The sequence below is a fragment of the Pristiophorus japonicus genome, chromosome 4 (assembly GCF_044704955.1).
Source record: "Pristiophorus japonicus isolate sPriJap1 chromosome 4, sPriJap1.hap1, whole genome shotgun sequence".
Classification (NCBI taxonomy): Eukaryota; Metazoa; Chordata; class Chondrichthyes; family Pristiophoridae; genus Pristiophorus; species Pristiophorus japonicus.
The window spans coordinates 216,120,704-216,138,239 of record NC_091980.1 but is presented as its reverse complement, the minus strand read 5'-3'; the positions used below and the strand labels follow the sequence as shown (position 1 = coordinate 216,138,239).

General features: G+C 42.2%; 1 protein-coding gene across 8 annotated transcripts in view; it reads left to right on the top strand.

The window, feature by feature from the left end:
* Positions 1-17,536, top strand: part of mipol1 (mirror-image polydactyly 1) — a 442,941-nt gene that overhangs the window by 28,212 nt on the left and 397,193 nt on the right. The window contains exon 1 of one of the 8 annotated variants that reach the window (XM_070879094.1): positions 15,082-15,085. The exons of the other annotated variants lie outside the window; for them this stretch is intronic. The gene's annotated coding sequence lies outside the window, so the exon portion shown is untranslated. Of the gene's footprint in view, positions 1-15,081; positions 15,086-17,536 lie in introns of those variants that run through there. 8 annotated transcript variants of the gene reach the window in all.

The following is a 17,536-nucleotide window of genomic DNA, read 5'->3' as shown; positions in this document are numbered from 1 at the left end:
GCAGGCTCGAGGGGCCAAATGGCCTACTCCTGCTCCTATTTCTTAAGTTCTTAAAACAAGATGTTTATTGTCTCTTATGAATGGGCATTAATACGCAGTTAAATGCCTCAAAAAGATCTTAAAATGAAACTGACCTGTGTGTAAGAATAAAATTGGCTGACCTGATATTTGCTTGTTTTGTTTACTCACTTGTTTAGCTCAGGATATCACTAATTTCAGCTTGATTGCCACGTACAGGTACAGCGTCAAGAATACGGAGTTCCGGAATCTGGACCTCTGGACGATCTATGGTGGGGTCGTCCGGAAAATATTCCAGAATCTGGCCCACTGCTGACCTCGTCCTCGAGCTGCTGCCGGCCGAGCCCCACCCCGCCTTGGGCCACTGCTGCCGACTTCGGACAGACCTCTCCTCGGGCCGACAAACCCCCCCCACCCCGCCTTGGACATCTGCCGACATCGCCCCCCCCCCGACCCCACCACTGCTCGGCCGCCCGATTTTTCCCCCCCGTCACCCACCTACCGACGTTGGCCCAGGCGTTTCCGGACTCGGGGTGTCGGAAAGACGTTCTGGAGTCCGGAAATAGTCGAACCTGGGCTCTGGCATTTCCGGATTAGGGACATTCTAAAGATGTCCAGAAAAACACAGAATCCGCAGCGGCCTCGTTCCCAAGGCTTCCGGATTCCTGATGCTGTACCTGTACTATAATATGTGATGCAGGAGTATGATATGATACATTGGTGCTACCTCCTGGATTTTTTTTAAATTGCCAAACATAGATGGAAAACCAAAGCTTATGGTACAGGATAGTTCCAAACAATTCTCTTGTTTATTGTAACTAGTAAATACTGATGCATAGAAAGCATTAATGCGAAGGTAATTATAACTTGCCTTTATACAGCACCTTTAACGTAAAACATCCAAAGGCACTTCACAAGAGCATATCAGACAAAACTTGATACCAAGACAAAGGAGGAGACATTGGTCACAGAGCTAGGTTTTAAGCAGCATTTTAAAGGAGGAAAGAGAGGTGACAGATTTGGGGAAGGACTTTCAAAGCTTGGGTCCTGGACAGCTGAAAGCATGGCCACCAATAGTGGGGTGAAGGAAGTGGGGGATGCACAGGAGACCAAAATGGTGGTGTACACAAAACTGTTCATTATTCTTACTGGCTTATGTGCAAAAGAATAAATGCTTGTTGAATAAAGATAAAAGCATTTTTTCTTAAACCAGAATAGTGGCCCGGAATTTGCGATGAGAATAATGGTGAGGCTCTCAACGCTCACCATTATAATGGAAATCTGACAGCAACTTCTGGAGTACGCACATGTGCGGTTGAACTCAGAAATCCAGAAATTGCTGTCAGATACCCTGCTCCTCCACGGGGTGCACTGTTGCAGTCTTCGCCGACAGACTTGGAATTGAAATGACTGCAACATTGTGAACTTTGAGTACTTGCCCACTAGTTTGCAGGGATCAGGAATAAGTGATGATTACTGCGGAACAACCTCTGGTTCTGGAAAAAATAATTTTACAAGTGTGGATTCTCATTCCCTCAGAAGAACACAAGAACATAAGAAATAGGAGCCGGAATAGGCCGTTTGGCCCCTCGAGCCTGTTCCGCCATTCAATAAGATCATGGCTGATCTGATCTTGGCCTCAACTCCACTTTCCTGCACGCTCACTATTGCCCTTGACTCCCTTATCGTTCAAATCGCAACCTTAAATATATTCAATGATCCAGCTTCCACAGCGCTCTGGGATAAAGAATTCCAAAGATTCACGACCCTCTGAGAGAAGAAATTCCTCCTCTCCGTTTTAAATGGGTGACCCCTTATTCTGAAATTATGCCCCCTAGTTCTAGATTCCCCAGGAGGGGAAATATCCTCTCTGCATCTACCTTGTCAAGCCCCCTTAAAATCTTGTACTTATCAACATAAGAACATAAGAATTTGGAACAGAAGTAGGCCATCTAGCCCCTCGAGCCTGCTCCGCCATTCAACAAGATCATGGCTGATCTGGCTGTGGACTCAGCTCCACTTACCCGTCCGCTCCTCTTAATTCCCTTATTGGTGAAAAATCTATCTATCTGTGACTTGAATACATTCAATGAGCTAGCCTCAACTGCTTCCTTGGGCAGAGAATTCCACAGATTCACAACCCTCTGGGAGAAGAAATTCCTTCTCAACTCGGTTTTAAATTGGCTCCCTCGTATTTTGAGGCTGTGCTCCTGAGTTCTAGTCTCCCCGACTAGTGAAAACAACCTCTCTGCCTCTATCTTGTCTATCCCTTTCATTATTTTAAATGTTTCTATAAGATCACCCCTCATCCATCTGAGCTCCAATGAGTAAAGACCCAGTCTACTCAATCTATCATCATAAGGTAACCCCCTCATCTCCGGAATCAGCCTAGTGAATCATCTCTGTACCCCCTCCAAAGCTAGTGTATCCTTCCTTAAGTAAGGTGACCAAAATTGCATGCAGTGCTCCAGGTGTGGCCTCACCAATACGCTGTACATTTGCAGCAGGACCTCCCTGCTTTTGTACTCCATCCCTCTCGCAATGAAGGCCAACATTCCATTCGCCTTCCTGATTACCTGCTGCACCTGCAAACTAACTTTTTGGGATTCATGCACAAGGACCCCCAGGTTCCTCTGCACCGCAGCATGTTGTAATTTCTCCCCATTCAAATAATATTCCCTTTCACTTTTTTTCCCCCAAGGTGGATGACCTCACATTTTCCGACATTGTATTCCATTTGCCAAACCGTAGCCCATTCGCTTAACCTATCTAAATCTCTTTGCAGCCTCTCTGTGTCCTCTATACAACCCGCTTTCCCACTAATATTTGTGTCATCTGCAAATTTTGTTACACTACACTCTGTCCCCTCTTCCAGATCATCTATGTATATTGTAAACAATTGTGGTCCCAGCACTGATCCCTGTGGCACACCACTAACCACCGATTTCCAACCCGAAAAGGACCCATTTATCCTGACTCTCTGCTTTCTGTTCGCCAGCCAATTCTCGATCCATGCTAATACATTTCCTCTGACTCCGCGTACCTTTATCTTCTGCAGTAACCTTTTGTGTGGCACCTTATCGAATGCCTTTTGGAAATCTATATACACCACATCCATCGGTACACTTCTATCCACCATGCTCGTTATATCCTCAAAGAATTCCAGTAAATTAGTTAAACATGATTTCCCCTTCATGAATCCCTGTTGCGTCTGCTTGATTGCAGTATTCCGATCTAGATGTTCCGCTATTTCTTCCTTAATGATAGCTTCAAGCATTTTCCCCACTACAGATGTTAAACTAACCGGCCTATAGTTACCTGCCTTTTGTCTGCCCCCTTTTTTAAACAGAGGCGTTACATTAGCTGCTTTCCAATCCGATGGTACCTCCCCAGAGCCCAGAGAATTTTGGTAGATTATAACGAATGCATCTGCTATAACTTCCGCCATCTCTTTTAATACCCTGGGATACATTTCATCAGGACCAGGGGACTTGTCTATCTTGAGTCCCATTAGCCTGTTCAGCAATACCCCCCTCGTGATGGTGATTATCTCAAGGTCCTCCCTTCCCACATTCCCGTGACCAGCAATTTTTGGCATGGTTTTTGTGTCTTCCACTGTGAAGACCGAAGCAAAATAATTGTTTCAGGTCTTAGTCATTTCCACATTTCCCATTATTAAATCCCCCTTCTCATCTTCTAAGGGACCAACATTTACTTCAGTCACTCTTTTCTGTTTTATTTATCGGTAAAAGCTTTTACTATCTGTTTTTATGTTTTGCGCAAGTTTACTTTCGTAATCTATCTTTCCTTTCTTTATTGCTTTCTTAGTCATTCCCAATCTTCTAGTTTCCCACTAACCTAGGCCACCTTATACACATTGGTTTTTAATTTGATACTCTCCTTTATTTCCTTGGTTATCCACGGCTGATTATCCCTTCTCTTACCGCCCTTCTTTTTCACTGGAATATATTTTTGTTGAGCATTATGAAAGAGCTCCTTAAAAGTCCTCCACTGTTCCTCAATTGTGCCACCGTTTAGTCTGTGTTCCCAGTCTACTTTAGCCAACTGCCCTCATCCCACTTTAGTCTCCTTTGTTTAAGCATAGTACGCTCATTTGAGACACTACTTCCTCACCTTCAATCTGTATTACAAATTCAACCATACTATGATCACTCATTCCGAGAGGATCTTTTACTCGGAGTTCGTTTATTATTCCTGTCTCATTACACAGGACCAGATCTAAGATAGCTTGCTCCCTTGTAGGTTCTGTAACATACTGTTCTAAGAAACAATCCCGTATGCATTCTATGAATTCCTCCTCGAGGCTACCCCGTGCGATTTTATTTGACTAATCGATATGCAGGTTAAAATCCCCCATGATTACTGCCGTTCCTTTTTCACATGCCACCATTGTTCCCTTGATTATTGTCTGCCCCACTGTGAAGTTGTTATTTGGGGACCTATAAACTACGCCCACAGTGACTCTTTTTTCTCCTTACTATCTCTAATCTCCACCACAATGATTCAACATTTTGTTCATTAGAGCCAATATCGTCACTCACAACTGCCCTGATATCATCCTTTATTAACAGAGCTACCCCACCTCCTTTCCCTTCTTGTCTATCTTTCCAAATTGGCAGATGCCGTATGTTTAATTCCCAGTTGCTGTAACGGCCACCAAATCTTACCCATTTGTAATGATTTGTGCCGTCAACTCATTTACTTTATTTCGAATGCTGCGTGCGTTTAGGTAGATGTTTTAATACTAGTTTTTAAACCACGATTTTTAGTTTTGACCCCTCCTGCAGCCCCTTTATATTCATACATATTGTTCCTTCCTATCACATTGTGGTTTACATTTACCCCAGTGCTACTCTGCTCTGTTGCCTCCTGCCTTTTGCATTCTTTCTTGGGGTCTGTTCATCTGAGCTCTCACCCACTCTAACTAGCTCAGAGCCTTCTCCTGGGTTCCAAATACTCCTCGCATTGAGGCACAGAGCTTTCAGGCTTGCCTTTTTATTACACTTTGACCCTTTAGAATTTTGCTGTACAGTGGCCCTTTTTGTTTTTTGCCTTGGGTTTCTCTGCCCTCCACTTTTACTCATCTCCTTTCTGTCTTTTGCTTCTGTCTCCATTTTGTTTCCCTCTGTCTCCCTGCATTGGTTCCCATCCCCCTGCCATATTAGTTTAACTCCTCCCCAACAGCACTAGCAAACACTCGCCCCTAGGACATTGGTTCCGGTGCTGCCTAGGTGCAGACCGTCTGGTTTGTACTGGTCCCACTTCCCCCAGAACCGGTTCCAATGCCCCAGGAATTTGAATCCCTCCCTGCTGCACCACTGCTCAAGCCACGTATTCATCTGAGCTATTCTGCGATTCCTAATCTGACTAGCACGTGGCACTGGTAGGAATCCTGAGATTACTACTTTTGAGGTCCTACTTTTTAATTTAGCTCCTAGCTCCTTAAATTCGTTTCGTAGGACCCCATCCCTTTTTTTTTTTACCTATTTCGTTGGTACCAATGTGCACCACGACAACTGGCTGTTCACCCTCCCTTTTCAGAATGTCCTGCACCCGCTCCGACATCCTTGACCCTTGCACCAGGGAGGTAATATACCATCCTGGAGTCTCCGTTGCGGCCGCAGAAATGCCGATCTATTCCCCTTACAATTGAATCCCCTATCACTATCGCTCTCCCACTCTTTTTCCTGCCCTCCTGTGCAGCAGAGCCAGCCACGGTGCCATGAACTTGGCTGTTGCTGCCCTCCCCTGATGAGTCATCCCCCTCAACAGTACTCAAAGCAATGTGTCTGTTTTGCAGGGGGATGACCGCAGGGGACCCCTGCACTACCTTCCTTGCACTGCTCTTCCTGCTGCTCTTCCATTCCCTATCTGGCTGTGGACCCTTCACCTGCGGTAAGACCAACTCACTACACGTACACGTCATTCTCAGCATCGTGGATGCTCCAGAGTGAATCCACCCTCAGCTCCAATTCCGCAATGCGCTCTGTCAGGAGCTGGAGGTGGATACAATTCCCGCACATGTAGTCGTTTCCGGTGTCCCTGAGTTCCCACATGGTACAGGAGGAGCATATCACATGACCGAGCTCTCCTGCCATGACTTAACCTTTCGATACACTTAATTTGGCGACAACAATGCTAAAGGTTACTTACTGATATAAAAAAGAAAAAGAAAAGCTACTCACCAATCACCAACCAATCACTTACCCCTTTGGCTGTGACGTCACCTTTTGATTTCTTTCTACTTTTTTGCTTTTTCTCCCGGCTGGAGCTGTACAAGCTGGCCTTTTATAGGCTTCTCCACGCACCCCGGACTCACGCTGCTCGAACTGTCACTCCTCTTCCGACGTTGGGCCTTTTATAGGCCTCTCTATGCACCCGGACTCGCGCTGCTCGAACTGTCGCCGCACCTCCGAACTGTCGCACCTCTCATTCTTCTAAACTCCATGAGTACAGGCCCAACCTGCTCAACCTTTCTTCATGAGACAACCCCTTCATCTCAGGAATCAACCTAGTGAACCTTCTCTGAACTGCCTCCAATGCAAGTATATCGCTCCTTAAATAAGGAGACCAAAATTGCATGCAGTACTCCAGGTGTGGTCTCAGCAACGCCCTGTGCAGTTGTAGCAGGACTTCCTTGCTTTTATACTTCATCCCCTTTGCAATAAAGGACAACATTTCATTTGCTTTCCTAATTACTTGCTGTACCTGCATGCTAACATTTTCCCACATTATACTCCATCTGCCATTTTTTTTGCCAACTTACATAACCTATCTATATCTCTTTGCAGATTCTTTGCGTCCTCTTCACAACTTGCTTTCCCACCTATCTTTGCGTCATCAGCAACTTTAGCTACATTACACTCAGCCATGTTTGATTGACATTTGGAAGCTCTTGCAGAAAATAATTAAAATATCATTAATACAGTAACTTAAACTCCAGATATTTAACAGAAAAATCAATGAATCAATTGTAATAAATGTATTCGTTTATAAATTCAAATAGCATTTCAGATAACTGTTAAGCATGTGTAGTGTTTGCTGATTAATCACGTTGGATTAACTGTTTCACTGCTTAACTGTTTATATTCATTTCATTTTGGGAAACCAAACAAAATACAAAAAGGAAATGTCTTGTTTGTCTTATGAAAATATTTGTCCTTATTCTAGTACAAGGGAATTGAAGGAATTAATGAAGGGCTTTTTCCTTTTTTAAAAAAAAATTATTATTTTGTAGCACTTGCCTCTCCCCATCTTTGTTTTAACATTTCCCTAGCTTGTATGTAAAACTCGATCATGGATATTGAATATCAGTCATCATTGGCATGGACAACTTGCTTCTGTACCATAATATTTTGAAATACAAATGCCAAAAATCATCAACTGCTCCTAAGGAGTAGCTGTTAGTTTTAGATAAAATACTAACAAATCCACAGATATTGGCTTCAAATTCAATCTGCTTGTTGCACAGCTGAACCCTCTGCCCTCTGTGCATATGCTCCAGAGCTTAAATGTTTTCAAAACTCATTTTCAGAAAAATTAAATGAAAATATGGGAAATTTCAATAGGAAATAAAATTTAGAGGGTGTACTCTTTGTTCAGAATGCTTTCTTCAGTGCCAGAATAAGAATTCTTGGGGTATCCCCAGAACGTTCAGAGCTAAAAACAGAAAATGCTGGAAATCTCAGCAGGTCAGGCAGCATCTGTGGAGAGATTCAGGACCCCTTCACACCCCAGCACAGTACTTTGAAGTAAGAGCTTTCAAGATACTACCTTCTGTATTTAGAATTGGTGGTATGTTGCTCTGCATTATCCCCTGCTATAGTTTAATCTGAATATCTACATTCTCAGTTTAACCAGTTCCCAACCAGCACACCTACATTAATACATTAATATATTTTATTTAATGTGAGATAACAGAAAATAGTGTCCTACAAGATGCCAAGTAAGTTATATACACTTTTACCTCAAGAAGTTACTTGCTTGCAAAGAAACGGGGAGGGAGGAGGGTAACTCGGAAGATGATTATTAAATCCAGGTCACTGCACTGCAGCAGTTGTTGTGAGATTGAGGGTAGGAAGGCTTGGCATCAGAAACTATCGCACCTTGGCACGAGAAGTTCCAAAAAACAAGAGGCAAGTACAAACCATTGGCGTGACCCTTGATCACCGAACTCGACCTCTATTTTCTTGCACGTCGGAGGGTCTCAAATATCCGTGGCGAGGAATCTGTGATCAAAATTCCTCTTGGCTCACATCCACAATCCAGCTCTCCAGCAACTCCTGGGTTGATTACAGCAGTGCCCAGGAGATCATGGGCCCCATATTTGGCTGGGATCTACTCCTTCCTAAGAAACCTCTCCAGTGGCTGCACCAAAAAGGAGACATCTGGAGTAGTTTCATTGAAAGCAATGGGGGTTGTGACTTCGGTCCAGCTTGTGAACTGATTCTGAACTGCCTGATTGTGGGATATTTGGTTCTTTGCACAACCAATTGGCAGTACAGTTACCCATGGCTGGGAATTCCAGATGGTTGCTGTGCCAGTTGAAAGTCCTGGTCCCTGCAAATTACATGGGGTTCTTTCTTTTGCTAACATAATTGGAGCAGCCGAGAACAGAGGATACAAATATTTTGTATCAATCTTTATGGTAGAGGACACTAAATATTCCAACAGTGGATCGTAAAGGGCTATATGGGGGGAGGAACTTAACACAATCACAATCACTAATGTTTCTATGTTTCTAAGGAGGTGGTACTCAGTAAGATAATGGGACTAAAGAAAGATACATCCCCTGGACCTGATGGCTTGCATCCTAGGGTCTTAAGAGAAGTAGCGGCAGGGATTGTGGATGCATTGGTTGTAATTTACCAAAATTCTCTGGCTTCTGGGGAGGCCCCAGCAGATTGGAAAACTGCAAATGTAACGCCCCTATTTTAAAAAAGGAGGCAGACAAAAAGCAGGAAGCAATAGACCAGTTAGCCTCACATCTGTGGTTGGGAAAATGTTGGAGTCCATTATTAAAGAAGCAGTAGCAGGACATTTGGAACAGCAAAATTCGGTCAGGCAGAGTTGGCATGAAATTATGAAGGGGAAGTCATATTTGACAAATTTGTTGGAATTCTTTGAGGATGTAATGAACAGGGTGGATAAAGGAGAACCAGTGGATGTGGTGTATTTGGACTTCCAGAAGGCATTTGACAAGGTGTCATATAAAAGGTTACTGCACAAGATAAATGTTCACGGGGTTGGGGGCATGGATAGAGGATTGGCTAACTAACAGAAAACTGAGAGTCGGGATAAATGGTTCATTCTCTAGTTGGCAATCAGTAACTAGTGGGGTGCCGCAGGGATCAGTGCTGGGACCCCAACTATTTACAATCTATATTAACGACTTGGAAGAAGGGACTGAGTGTAACGATACAAAGATGGGAGGAAAAGTAATGTGTGAGGAGGACACACAAAATCTGCAAAAGAACATACAGGCTGAGTGAGTGGGCAAAAATTTGGCAGATGGAGTATAATGTTGGAAAGTGTGAAGTCATGCACTTTGGCAGAAAAAAAATCAAAGACCAAGTTATTATTTAAATGGAGAAAAATTGTAAAATGCTGCAGTACAGTGGGACCTGGGGGTACTTGTGCATGAAACACAAAAGAATAGTATGCAGGTACAGCAAGTGATCAGGAAGGCCAATAGAATCTTGGCTTTTATTGCAAAGAGGGTGGAGTATAAAAGCAGGGAAGTCTTGTTACAGCTATACAGGGTATTGGTGAGGCCACACCTGGAATACTGCATGCAGTTTTGGTTTCCATATTTACGAAAGTATATACTTGCTTTGGAGGCAGTTCAGAGAAGGTTCACTAGGTTGATTCTGGAGATGAGGGAGTTGACTTATGAGGAAAGGTTGAGTAGATTGGGCCTTTATGCATTGGAATTCAGGAGAATGAGAGGTGATCTTATCGAAATGTATAAGATTATGAGGGGGCTTGACAAGGTGGATGCAGAGAGGATGTTTCCACTGATGGGGACTGGAACTAGAGAGCATGATATTAATAAGGGGCCACCCATTTAAAACTGAGATGAGGAGAAATTTCTGCTGAGGGTTATAAATCTGTGGAATTCGCTGCCTCAGAGCTGTGGAAGCTGGGACATTGAATAAATTTAAGACAGAAATAGACAGTTTCTTGAGCAATAAGGGGATAAGGAGTTATGGGGAGCGGGAAAGGAAGTAGAGCTGAGTCCATGATCAGATCAGCCATGATCTTATTGAATGGCGGAGCAGGCTCGAGGTGCTGAAATTTCTCCTCATCTCAGTTTTAAATGGGTGGCCCCTTATTCTAAGATCATGCCCTCTAGTTCCAGTCCCCATCAGTGGAAACATGCTCTCTGCATCCACCTTGTCAAGCCCCCTCATAATCTTATACATTTCGATAAGATCACCTCTCATTCTCTTGAATTCCAATGAGTAGAGGCCCAACCTACTCAACCTTTCCTCATAAGTCAACCCCCTCATCTCCGGAATCAATCTAATGAACCTTCTCTGAACTGCCTCCAAAGCAAGTATATCCTTTCGTAAATATAGAAACCAAAACTGCACGCAGTATTCCAGGTGAGGCCTCACCAATACCCTGTATAGCTGTAACAAGACTTCCCTGCTTCTATACTCCATCCTCTTTGCAATAAAAGCTCCTATTTCTTATGTTCTTATAGGATACTTGATCAGGCTAAGGTCAAATAATTGATAAGAAAAGATCAAATATCTCTGTCAATATTTTTTCAGTATACAGTGATGGGAACTTTGAACAAAGGGTTCTTCTGCTAAATTTTCCTTCCCTTTTAAATAATTTAAGTATTCAAAATCCCTGGTATTACTAGATTTTTTTTTTTTACTGTCAAACATTCAGGCCCTCGGCCTGTTCTGTCACTCAATTAGATCATGGCTGCTAATGAATAGACAAATGTTTCTTCCATAAATAATGAACACAGCAAATATCACATGACAAACTCAACTTCAATTTTTGGGCCAGCTCTTTGCTTCCTATAGGTATGGTTGCAAGACCATTTGGTACCAATCAGCTCTTGCTTTAGTTCTTCTGTGCAGTAGGCTTGAATAGATTATTCTTAGCAGTGAGAAAAGTAAATGTATGCAACCACTGACATTTGAGCTGCATTCTTGCATTACTTCATCACATTGCGCATATTAGCAGTGTGTGTGAAACAGAGCAGTTTAATTTATAATTTTAAAAAAAAAGGTAAACTAGCCTAAGGAAAGATTTATCATCTTGGGGTTTGTTGCAGCAATTTCAGTATTTGTTTTTTTTTAATATAAGTAATCAATGCTTTTGTTACTTATCAGTTCATTACAATGTTGGATTGGGCATAAATCTGTAAGGAATTAAAGTGTGCCAGTGCCTTGTCATAATTCTGCAACTTCCAACAAATGTTATGATATTTGATAGCCTTCACTTGAAATAATTTTGCATATTCAACACTTCCAGTGCAAAATGCTCTTGATGCTTTTCTTTGCGAGAACAGTTTTTCATGGTACTTGTGCCATTCTTCTTTTCTCCTCCATTGGATAGGATACACAACAGTTCCGTCAGTCACATACTTGCTAGCTTTCAACAAGATTGCTGGAAAGTGACATGACAGTATTATAAAAAACATGTGATTTGGACTGCTCAATGAGATTGCTTAAAAGCATCTTTCGTTTGAAAGCTCACCTGATCAATTATTGGCCATGAGATTACAAAAAAGCCACGAACAGTATGAAAGACAAAAAGTGCCCAATGAGATTGTGAAAAAGGCATGTATAACAATTTTTATGCAGGTTGGGGCATAGGTATAGTTTGCAGTGGTCATGGCAAGGGAAGCAAATGGAGCTATTGTAGCGGAAAGGAAATGCTGTGACAAGGTCTGATGCACAGCAGGAGGCAGAACAAGAAGTGAATTTCACCTTGGCAGAACAAGTAGTCATCAAACTTTTTCCTGCATTGACCCATCACTTGGCAGATTGATGCTGATAGAATTGACATGCCAAGTAATCTCCCTTCCTCCACCCCTACTGCAGAGTTTGTCTTGGCACTTTCCTCCCAGTCGAGGGGAACAAGATCTCCAAGTCCTGACTTGATCCAACAGGATTTGCACGGCTACATCCATGAATCTAGGACGACTTAACTGTGACGTGACAAATCCAAGCTTCTTCCACAGAATTCCCAACAACAAAACTACTTAACTGTACCTCAGTTAAGTGGTGTAACCTCTCTTAAATAGGCATTTGGCTGTTTGAAATCCCACTCTTGTCATTGGCAATGCATGGTGCACACCAAAGGCTAATTAGGATCGATCACCAAAATGATTTGAGCCTCTTGTGCATGCCATTGGGCGGGTGACCCGATTGCCTCACCCTCCAATGTCAAATCAGCGCTCAAAGTACAAATCCACCACATAGTTTGTTTTCCTACCATGGAGCAGAACACAAGCCACTCACCTAAGTCCATAGCGCTTAGATGCATGCTGGCCTCCAAGTGTACACAGGGACGCTAGTGGAACTTTTAAGTAGGTAATGCCTCATAGTACAGAGCACAGGTAAGCCTCCTGCTGCTGTTTTAGCCAAGTCTACATTTCCTACTAAGGGAAAATCATCTTTAGCTGAGTGGGAAGAATCTTGGTCCCTTATGACCGGTCTATCCCTCAAAAGTTCCATTGGCGAGCCAGGTTGGCAAGATAGGCAAGACAATCATCAAGGTTCATCGGGTGACGGTTATATCATAGTAGTAGAACCCTCACTTCTGAGCTAGAAGTCTGTGGTTCAAGTCCCACTCCAGAGACTTGAGCACATAATCTATTATACAATACTCGGGCAGTGCTGCACTGTCGGAGACGTGGTTGTCCAGGTGAGATGTTAAACTGAGACCCTGTCTGCCCACTTGGGTGGATGCTAAAAGCTCTCTCATGCTCCATAATCTCCTTCTCTTCTCCCCCACCCCCAGTGTGGCTGACAGTAAGGTTTTTATTATTTGAAAGGAGAGAATGAGTTGTCCTGTGTTAATTCATGTTAAGATGTGTCTTTGCATTGAAAGACAATTCTTAACCCCTCCTCCACCCCCCCCCCCCCGCCCCCCCCACCCCTGGCCAAAAATAGGACAAAAATAAATTAGGTTTTGCAACATTTTCAGAAATTCCACTCGAAATCTTGTGCACATGGGCCCATGTATACCCTCACTGTATCATAGAATTTTACAGATGAAGGAGGTGGTTCGGCCAATTGTACCTGTGTCGGAACATGTTTGGTCTAATCACGTTGAAACCTGTATCGACACTCTGGAGATTACTTTCTCTCGTCAATGTAATCTTCTGGATCGAACAATGTCCAGAGGAAAAATTAAGAGTTTCAAGGAAATCTTTTGCCTCAGGCAGCCCCTTCCATTCAGGTCCCCAGTCACCTCATGCTTTCTTGAGGTAATTGCTCTAATTCTCCCTCACATCCCCATGCTTCCTATTCAGTCCTTTATACCCATGGGAGATGCAATTATTTCTGTAGCTGTCAGAGTATTGGAGCTTCATGTCTGGTAGGAAATGTAATTGAAAGTGAAAGGAGCAAGAGTCAGTGAGTGGCACTATAAGAGACATAATAGTGAGTGAAAAGCACACAGAGAATGTGAGTGAGTGAGAGGCAGAGAGAGATGGTGAACCAGGGATATACAGCAAGAGAGAGAGAGTTAGTTAAATGGTATGTGCAGGGAGCATGAGAAATGCAGAGTGACAGAGAGAGGCATCCATGCTCCACTCTTTCTGGTTGTCTCTCCAATTCCTTTCTGCAAGCCGCAGACCCTGCTGCTTCTCTGCACCAAGGTCAAGTCTCACTCCAGCTTCTGGCTCTCTGGCTTCATAGACATGCCTTAGCTATCTCTGCACTAATTTCTGGGCCTCAGCATCCACTTTCTCCCAGACCCTCTGTGTCTGTCATCTCTGAATATTGCAGTAGCTTCTGGATACATCAATAATATTTGGGTCCACTACTCTGGATTCAGCAGCAACAAGAAGCCCTTCCAGCCAGGCATTAGTCCCCTCCTCCCTCTCAGCAGAAAATTCAGGCATTTTACTTATTCACCACCTCCCCACAATTTTTTTCTTATCCCAGCCATAGTTTCTTTCTCATTTGCATTTACTGCAGCAGTTCCTGAGTGACCCCTTCCTGCCCAAGCTCCGGTACTCACAGTTCAGTGCATGCTTGCTGCCATCTTGATACAGGATTTTACAAAAAGCAAAAGGTAGCAGTTGAGTAAATCGGGAGAATAGTATATATAAGAGGAATACAGAGAGAGTGGGAGAACTACAAAAGAAAGAGAAGACAGGATTAAGGCAAGAGAGAGGAAAGTAAAAGGGATATAGAAGCAACAGTGATCATGTGTGGAGAGTCATGCAGAGCGAAAGAAAACAAGAATGAGCCAATGAAGAGAACACAAACACTGAAGCAGAGGAAAGAAGACCAAGAAGTAGGTTGGGGAGAAGCAGTGATAGTTCCAGGAAGAGTTGCATTTCTTCTTTGCTTTTTTCTATGAGCAATACCGTAGCAGATCAATTATAGTTTTCTTTTGTTTTGACCAAGGTGTGAATAAAAAGTGATCCTTGGTGACTTCCAGCTAAGATTTTTTTCATAACGTATTGCATTGTTTGAAGGATAAATGATGTCATATAGCCTGTATCATTTTAAAAGTTTTTTTTTTCTGTCGCTTCCCCCTTTCAAAATGGCTTACCATTAATTTTGGAACAAAACACACGGACTTGTACGTTGACACTTTAAAAACCATAATCCGGTGTCAGAAGTTCAAGTAACGGATATCTTAAATGCCATAGGTGTGGTTTTGACACACACCTTTATTTTCTGCATAACTTATAACTGTAGGACAAAGTAACCAAGCTGCAGGTGTACTTCTGTTAATTGTACATTTCCTAAGAAAATCTCAGACGTGGGACCAGCACCATAAGCTAAATGACGAGGAGGGTTCAAATGATTTTAAATTTCTTTTTTAAACGTATACAAAAGTAACTGAAGTAAAACTGACATAATTATAGCAAAGGTAGAAATGTAAGATTATTTACTGATAAAAGGTGTAACGATTCTCTTAGAATTGGTTCCAGTGCATCTGGAAGGATCAGCCATTAAGATCTATTCTCCGATATAGTATATGATCGTTGTTGGTTTAAAAAAAAAAAGTATAAAATGAATTATGCATAAGGAGGAGGTGGCACAATGCATTGGCAACTTTCCTTTTCACTTTCAGGAACTGAGTTTAAAACCAGGATCCACTGATGTAATCCTCTTTTCTGTGCTGGTTATAATGATCTATATGAAACTTGTATGGATAATCACTACTATATTCCTCCTGAGTACTGGTACATTATGTAAAATTGGGTCAAATTTGTGCGCACTCTGATATTATGCTGGTGTGGGAGATAGAAACATTCACACTGTGCAGCGAAGGGTACTCTTAAGTTTCAGTTAAGGCTCATGGTTGAGGAAAGATGAAGAGTTTCTCTCTATATCTGACTCTGCCATATTTGAGAAGTGCTTGATGCTGATTGTTGATACCAAAAATGGAGAGGATAACTACTACAAAAAAACGTTTTGTTTCAACAAATGAATACAAAAATTAATTGAAAAAAATGTATAACTAAAACTGGTTATATCTGAAGGATGTCCTCCTCATTGCCATGCACCTATCTAAGACTCGCACCCCAATTGCAGACGATTAGAGAGCCTTTCAGTACTCTGATATGGTCCAAGATTCATTGGGCAAAAACCCTGAGGCCTTCCCCAGCTCCAAGATCTGTTTTCCTTCAGTGCATCTTCTTTCCAAGTTGTTGCTTGATTGACTGCAGGGAGTCAACCAATTGTAAATGTTCTGATTGTTAGAAAGATCTTTCATTGTTCTGAGACTTGTTGCTGATAGCTTACAATACTGAAACAAATTGTGAAGTTCAGCTGACTCCATATAGTACAGAATTCTATGTGTCAATAGAATTGGTGGCTATAGTGTTCAGATAAGTTATCTTTTTAGTAAATTTGTGTAGAAGTAAATAAAATTAATACTGATCTGGCAAAAAATAATTGCCCAATGTTTATTTGTGAGCTTGAGTAAAACATTTTATAACAAGAAATTTAAACACTTTGAATAAACTTGCAGTGTTTGGATATTTAAGGTACATATTTTAATTAACACAAAGAACAAATACAGTAATGTTGACCAAGTAAATATTTAGCAATATTGAACACTTTACTCCATCCATTGTTTTTTTTCTGTACTGTCTCTGTAGAAATAAAGTATTTATTGCCTATCATCCTGAATAATTGTTAATATAGGTTACATGATGAATTTAAAATAAACACCATCGTCAATTGTATGATTAGGTTTCATATTGTAACACATCACACACGTGTATATTGTAGCACATCACACATCTGTGTATATTGTAACACATCATACACGTGTATATTGTAACACATCGCACGCGTGTACATTCTCTCTCCGCGCACATTGTCACACGTCACACCGCGCGCATTGTCACACGTCGCACCGCGCGCACATTGTCGCACGTGTGCATATTGTATCACATCACACGTAGTAATGCAACACATTACATGGCGTGTATATTGTAACAGATCGCATGTGTACATTGTCACACATCTCACGCTTGTATCTTGTCACACCACACACGTGTATTATAAAATCACGGCGCACTGTCACACATCACACACGTGTATATTGTAACACATCACACACGTGTATATCGTAACACATCACATGGCATTTATATTGTAACACGTCACAAGCATGTTTATTGTCACACATCATACGCATATCGTCACACAGCACACGTGTATATTGTAACATCACACGTGAGTTTATTGTCACACATCACACGTGCGTTTATTGTCACACATCACACGTGCATATTGTAACAAATCACATGCCGTGTATATTGTAACACAGCACATGTGTATATTGTAACACATCACACGACCTGTGTATATTATAACACATCACACGACCTGTGTATATTATAACACATCACACGCGTAGGAATATTGTAACACATCACACGTCATGTATATTGTAACACATCACACGTCATGTATATTGTAACACATCACACGTCATGTATATTGTAACACAGCACACGTCATGTATATTGTAGCACAACACAAGAGATTAATGTGCAAAGTTAAAGCACATGGGATTGGGGGTAGTGTGCTGATGTGGATTGAGAGCTGGTTGGCAGACAGGAAGCCAAGAGTAGAAGTAAATGGGTACTTTTCAGAGTGGCTAGTGGGGTACCGCAAGGTTCTGTGCTGGGGCCCCAACTGTTTACATTGTACATTAATGATTTAGACGAGGGGATCAAGTGTAGTATCTCCAAATTTGCGGATGACACTAAGTTGGGTGGCAGTGTGAGCTGCGAGGAGGATGTTGTGAGGCTGCAGAGTGACTTGGA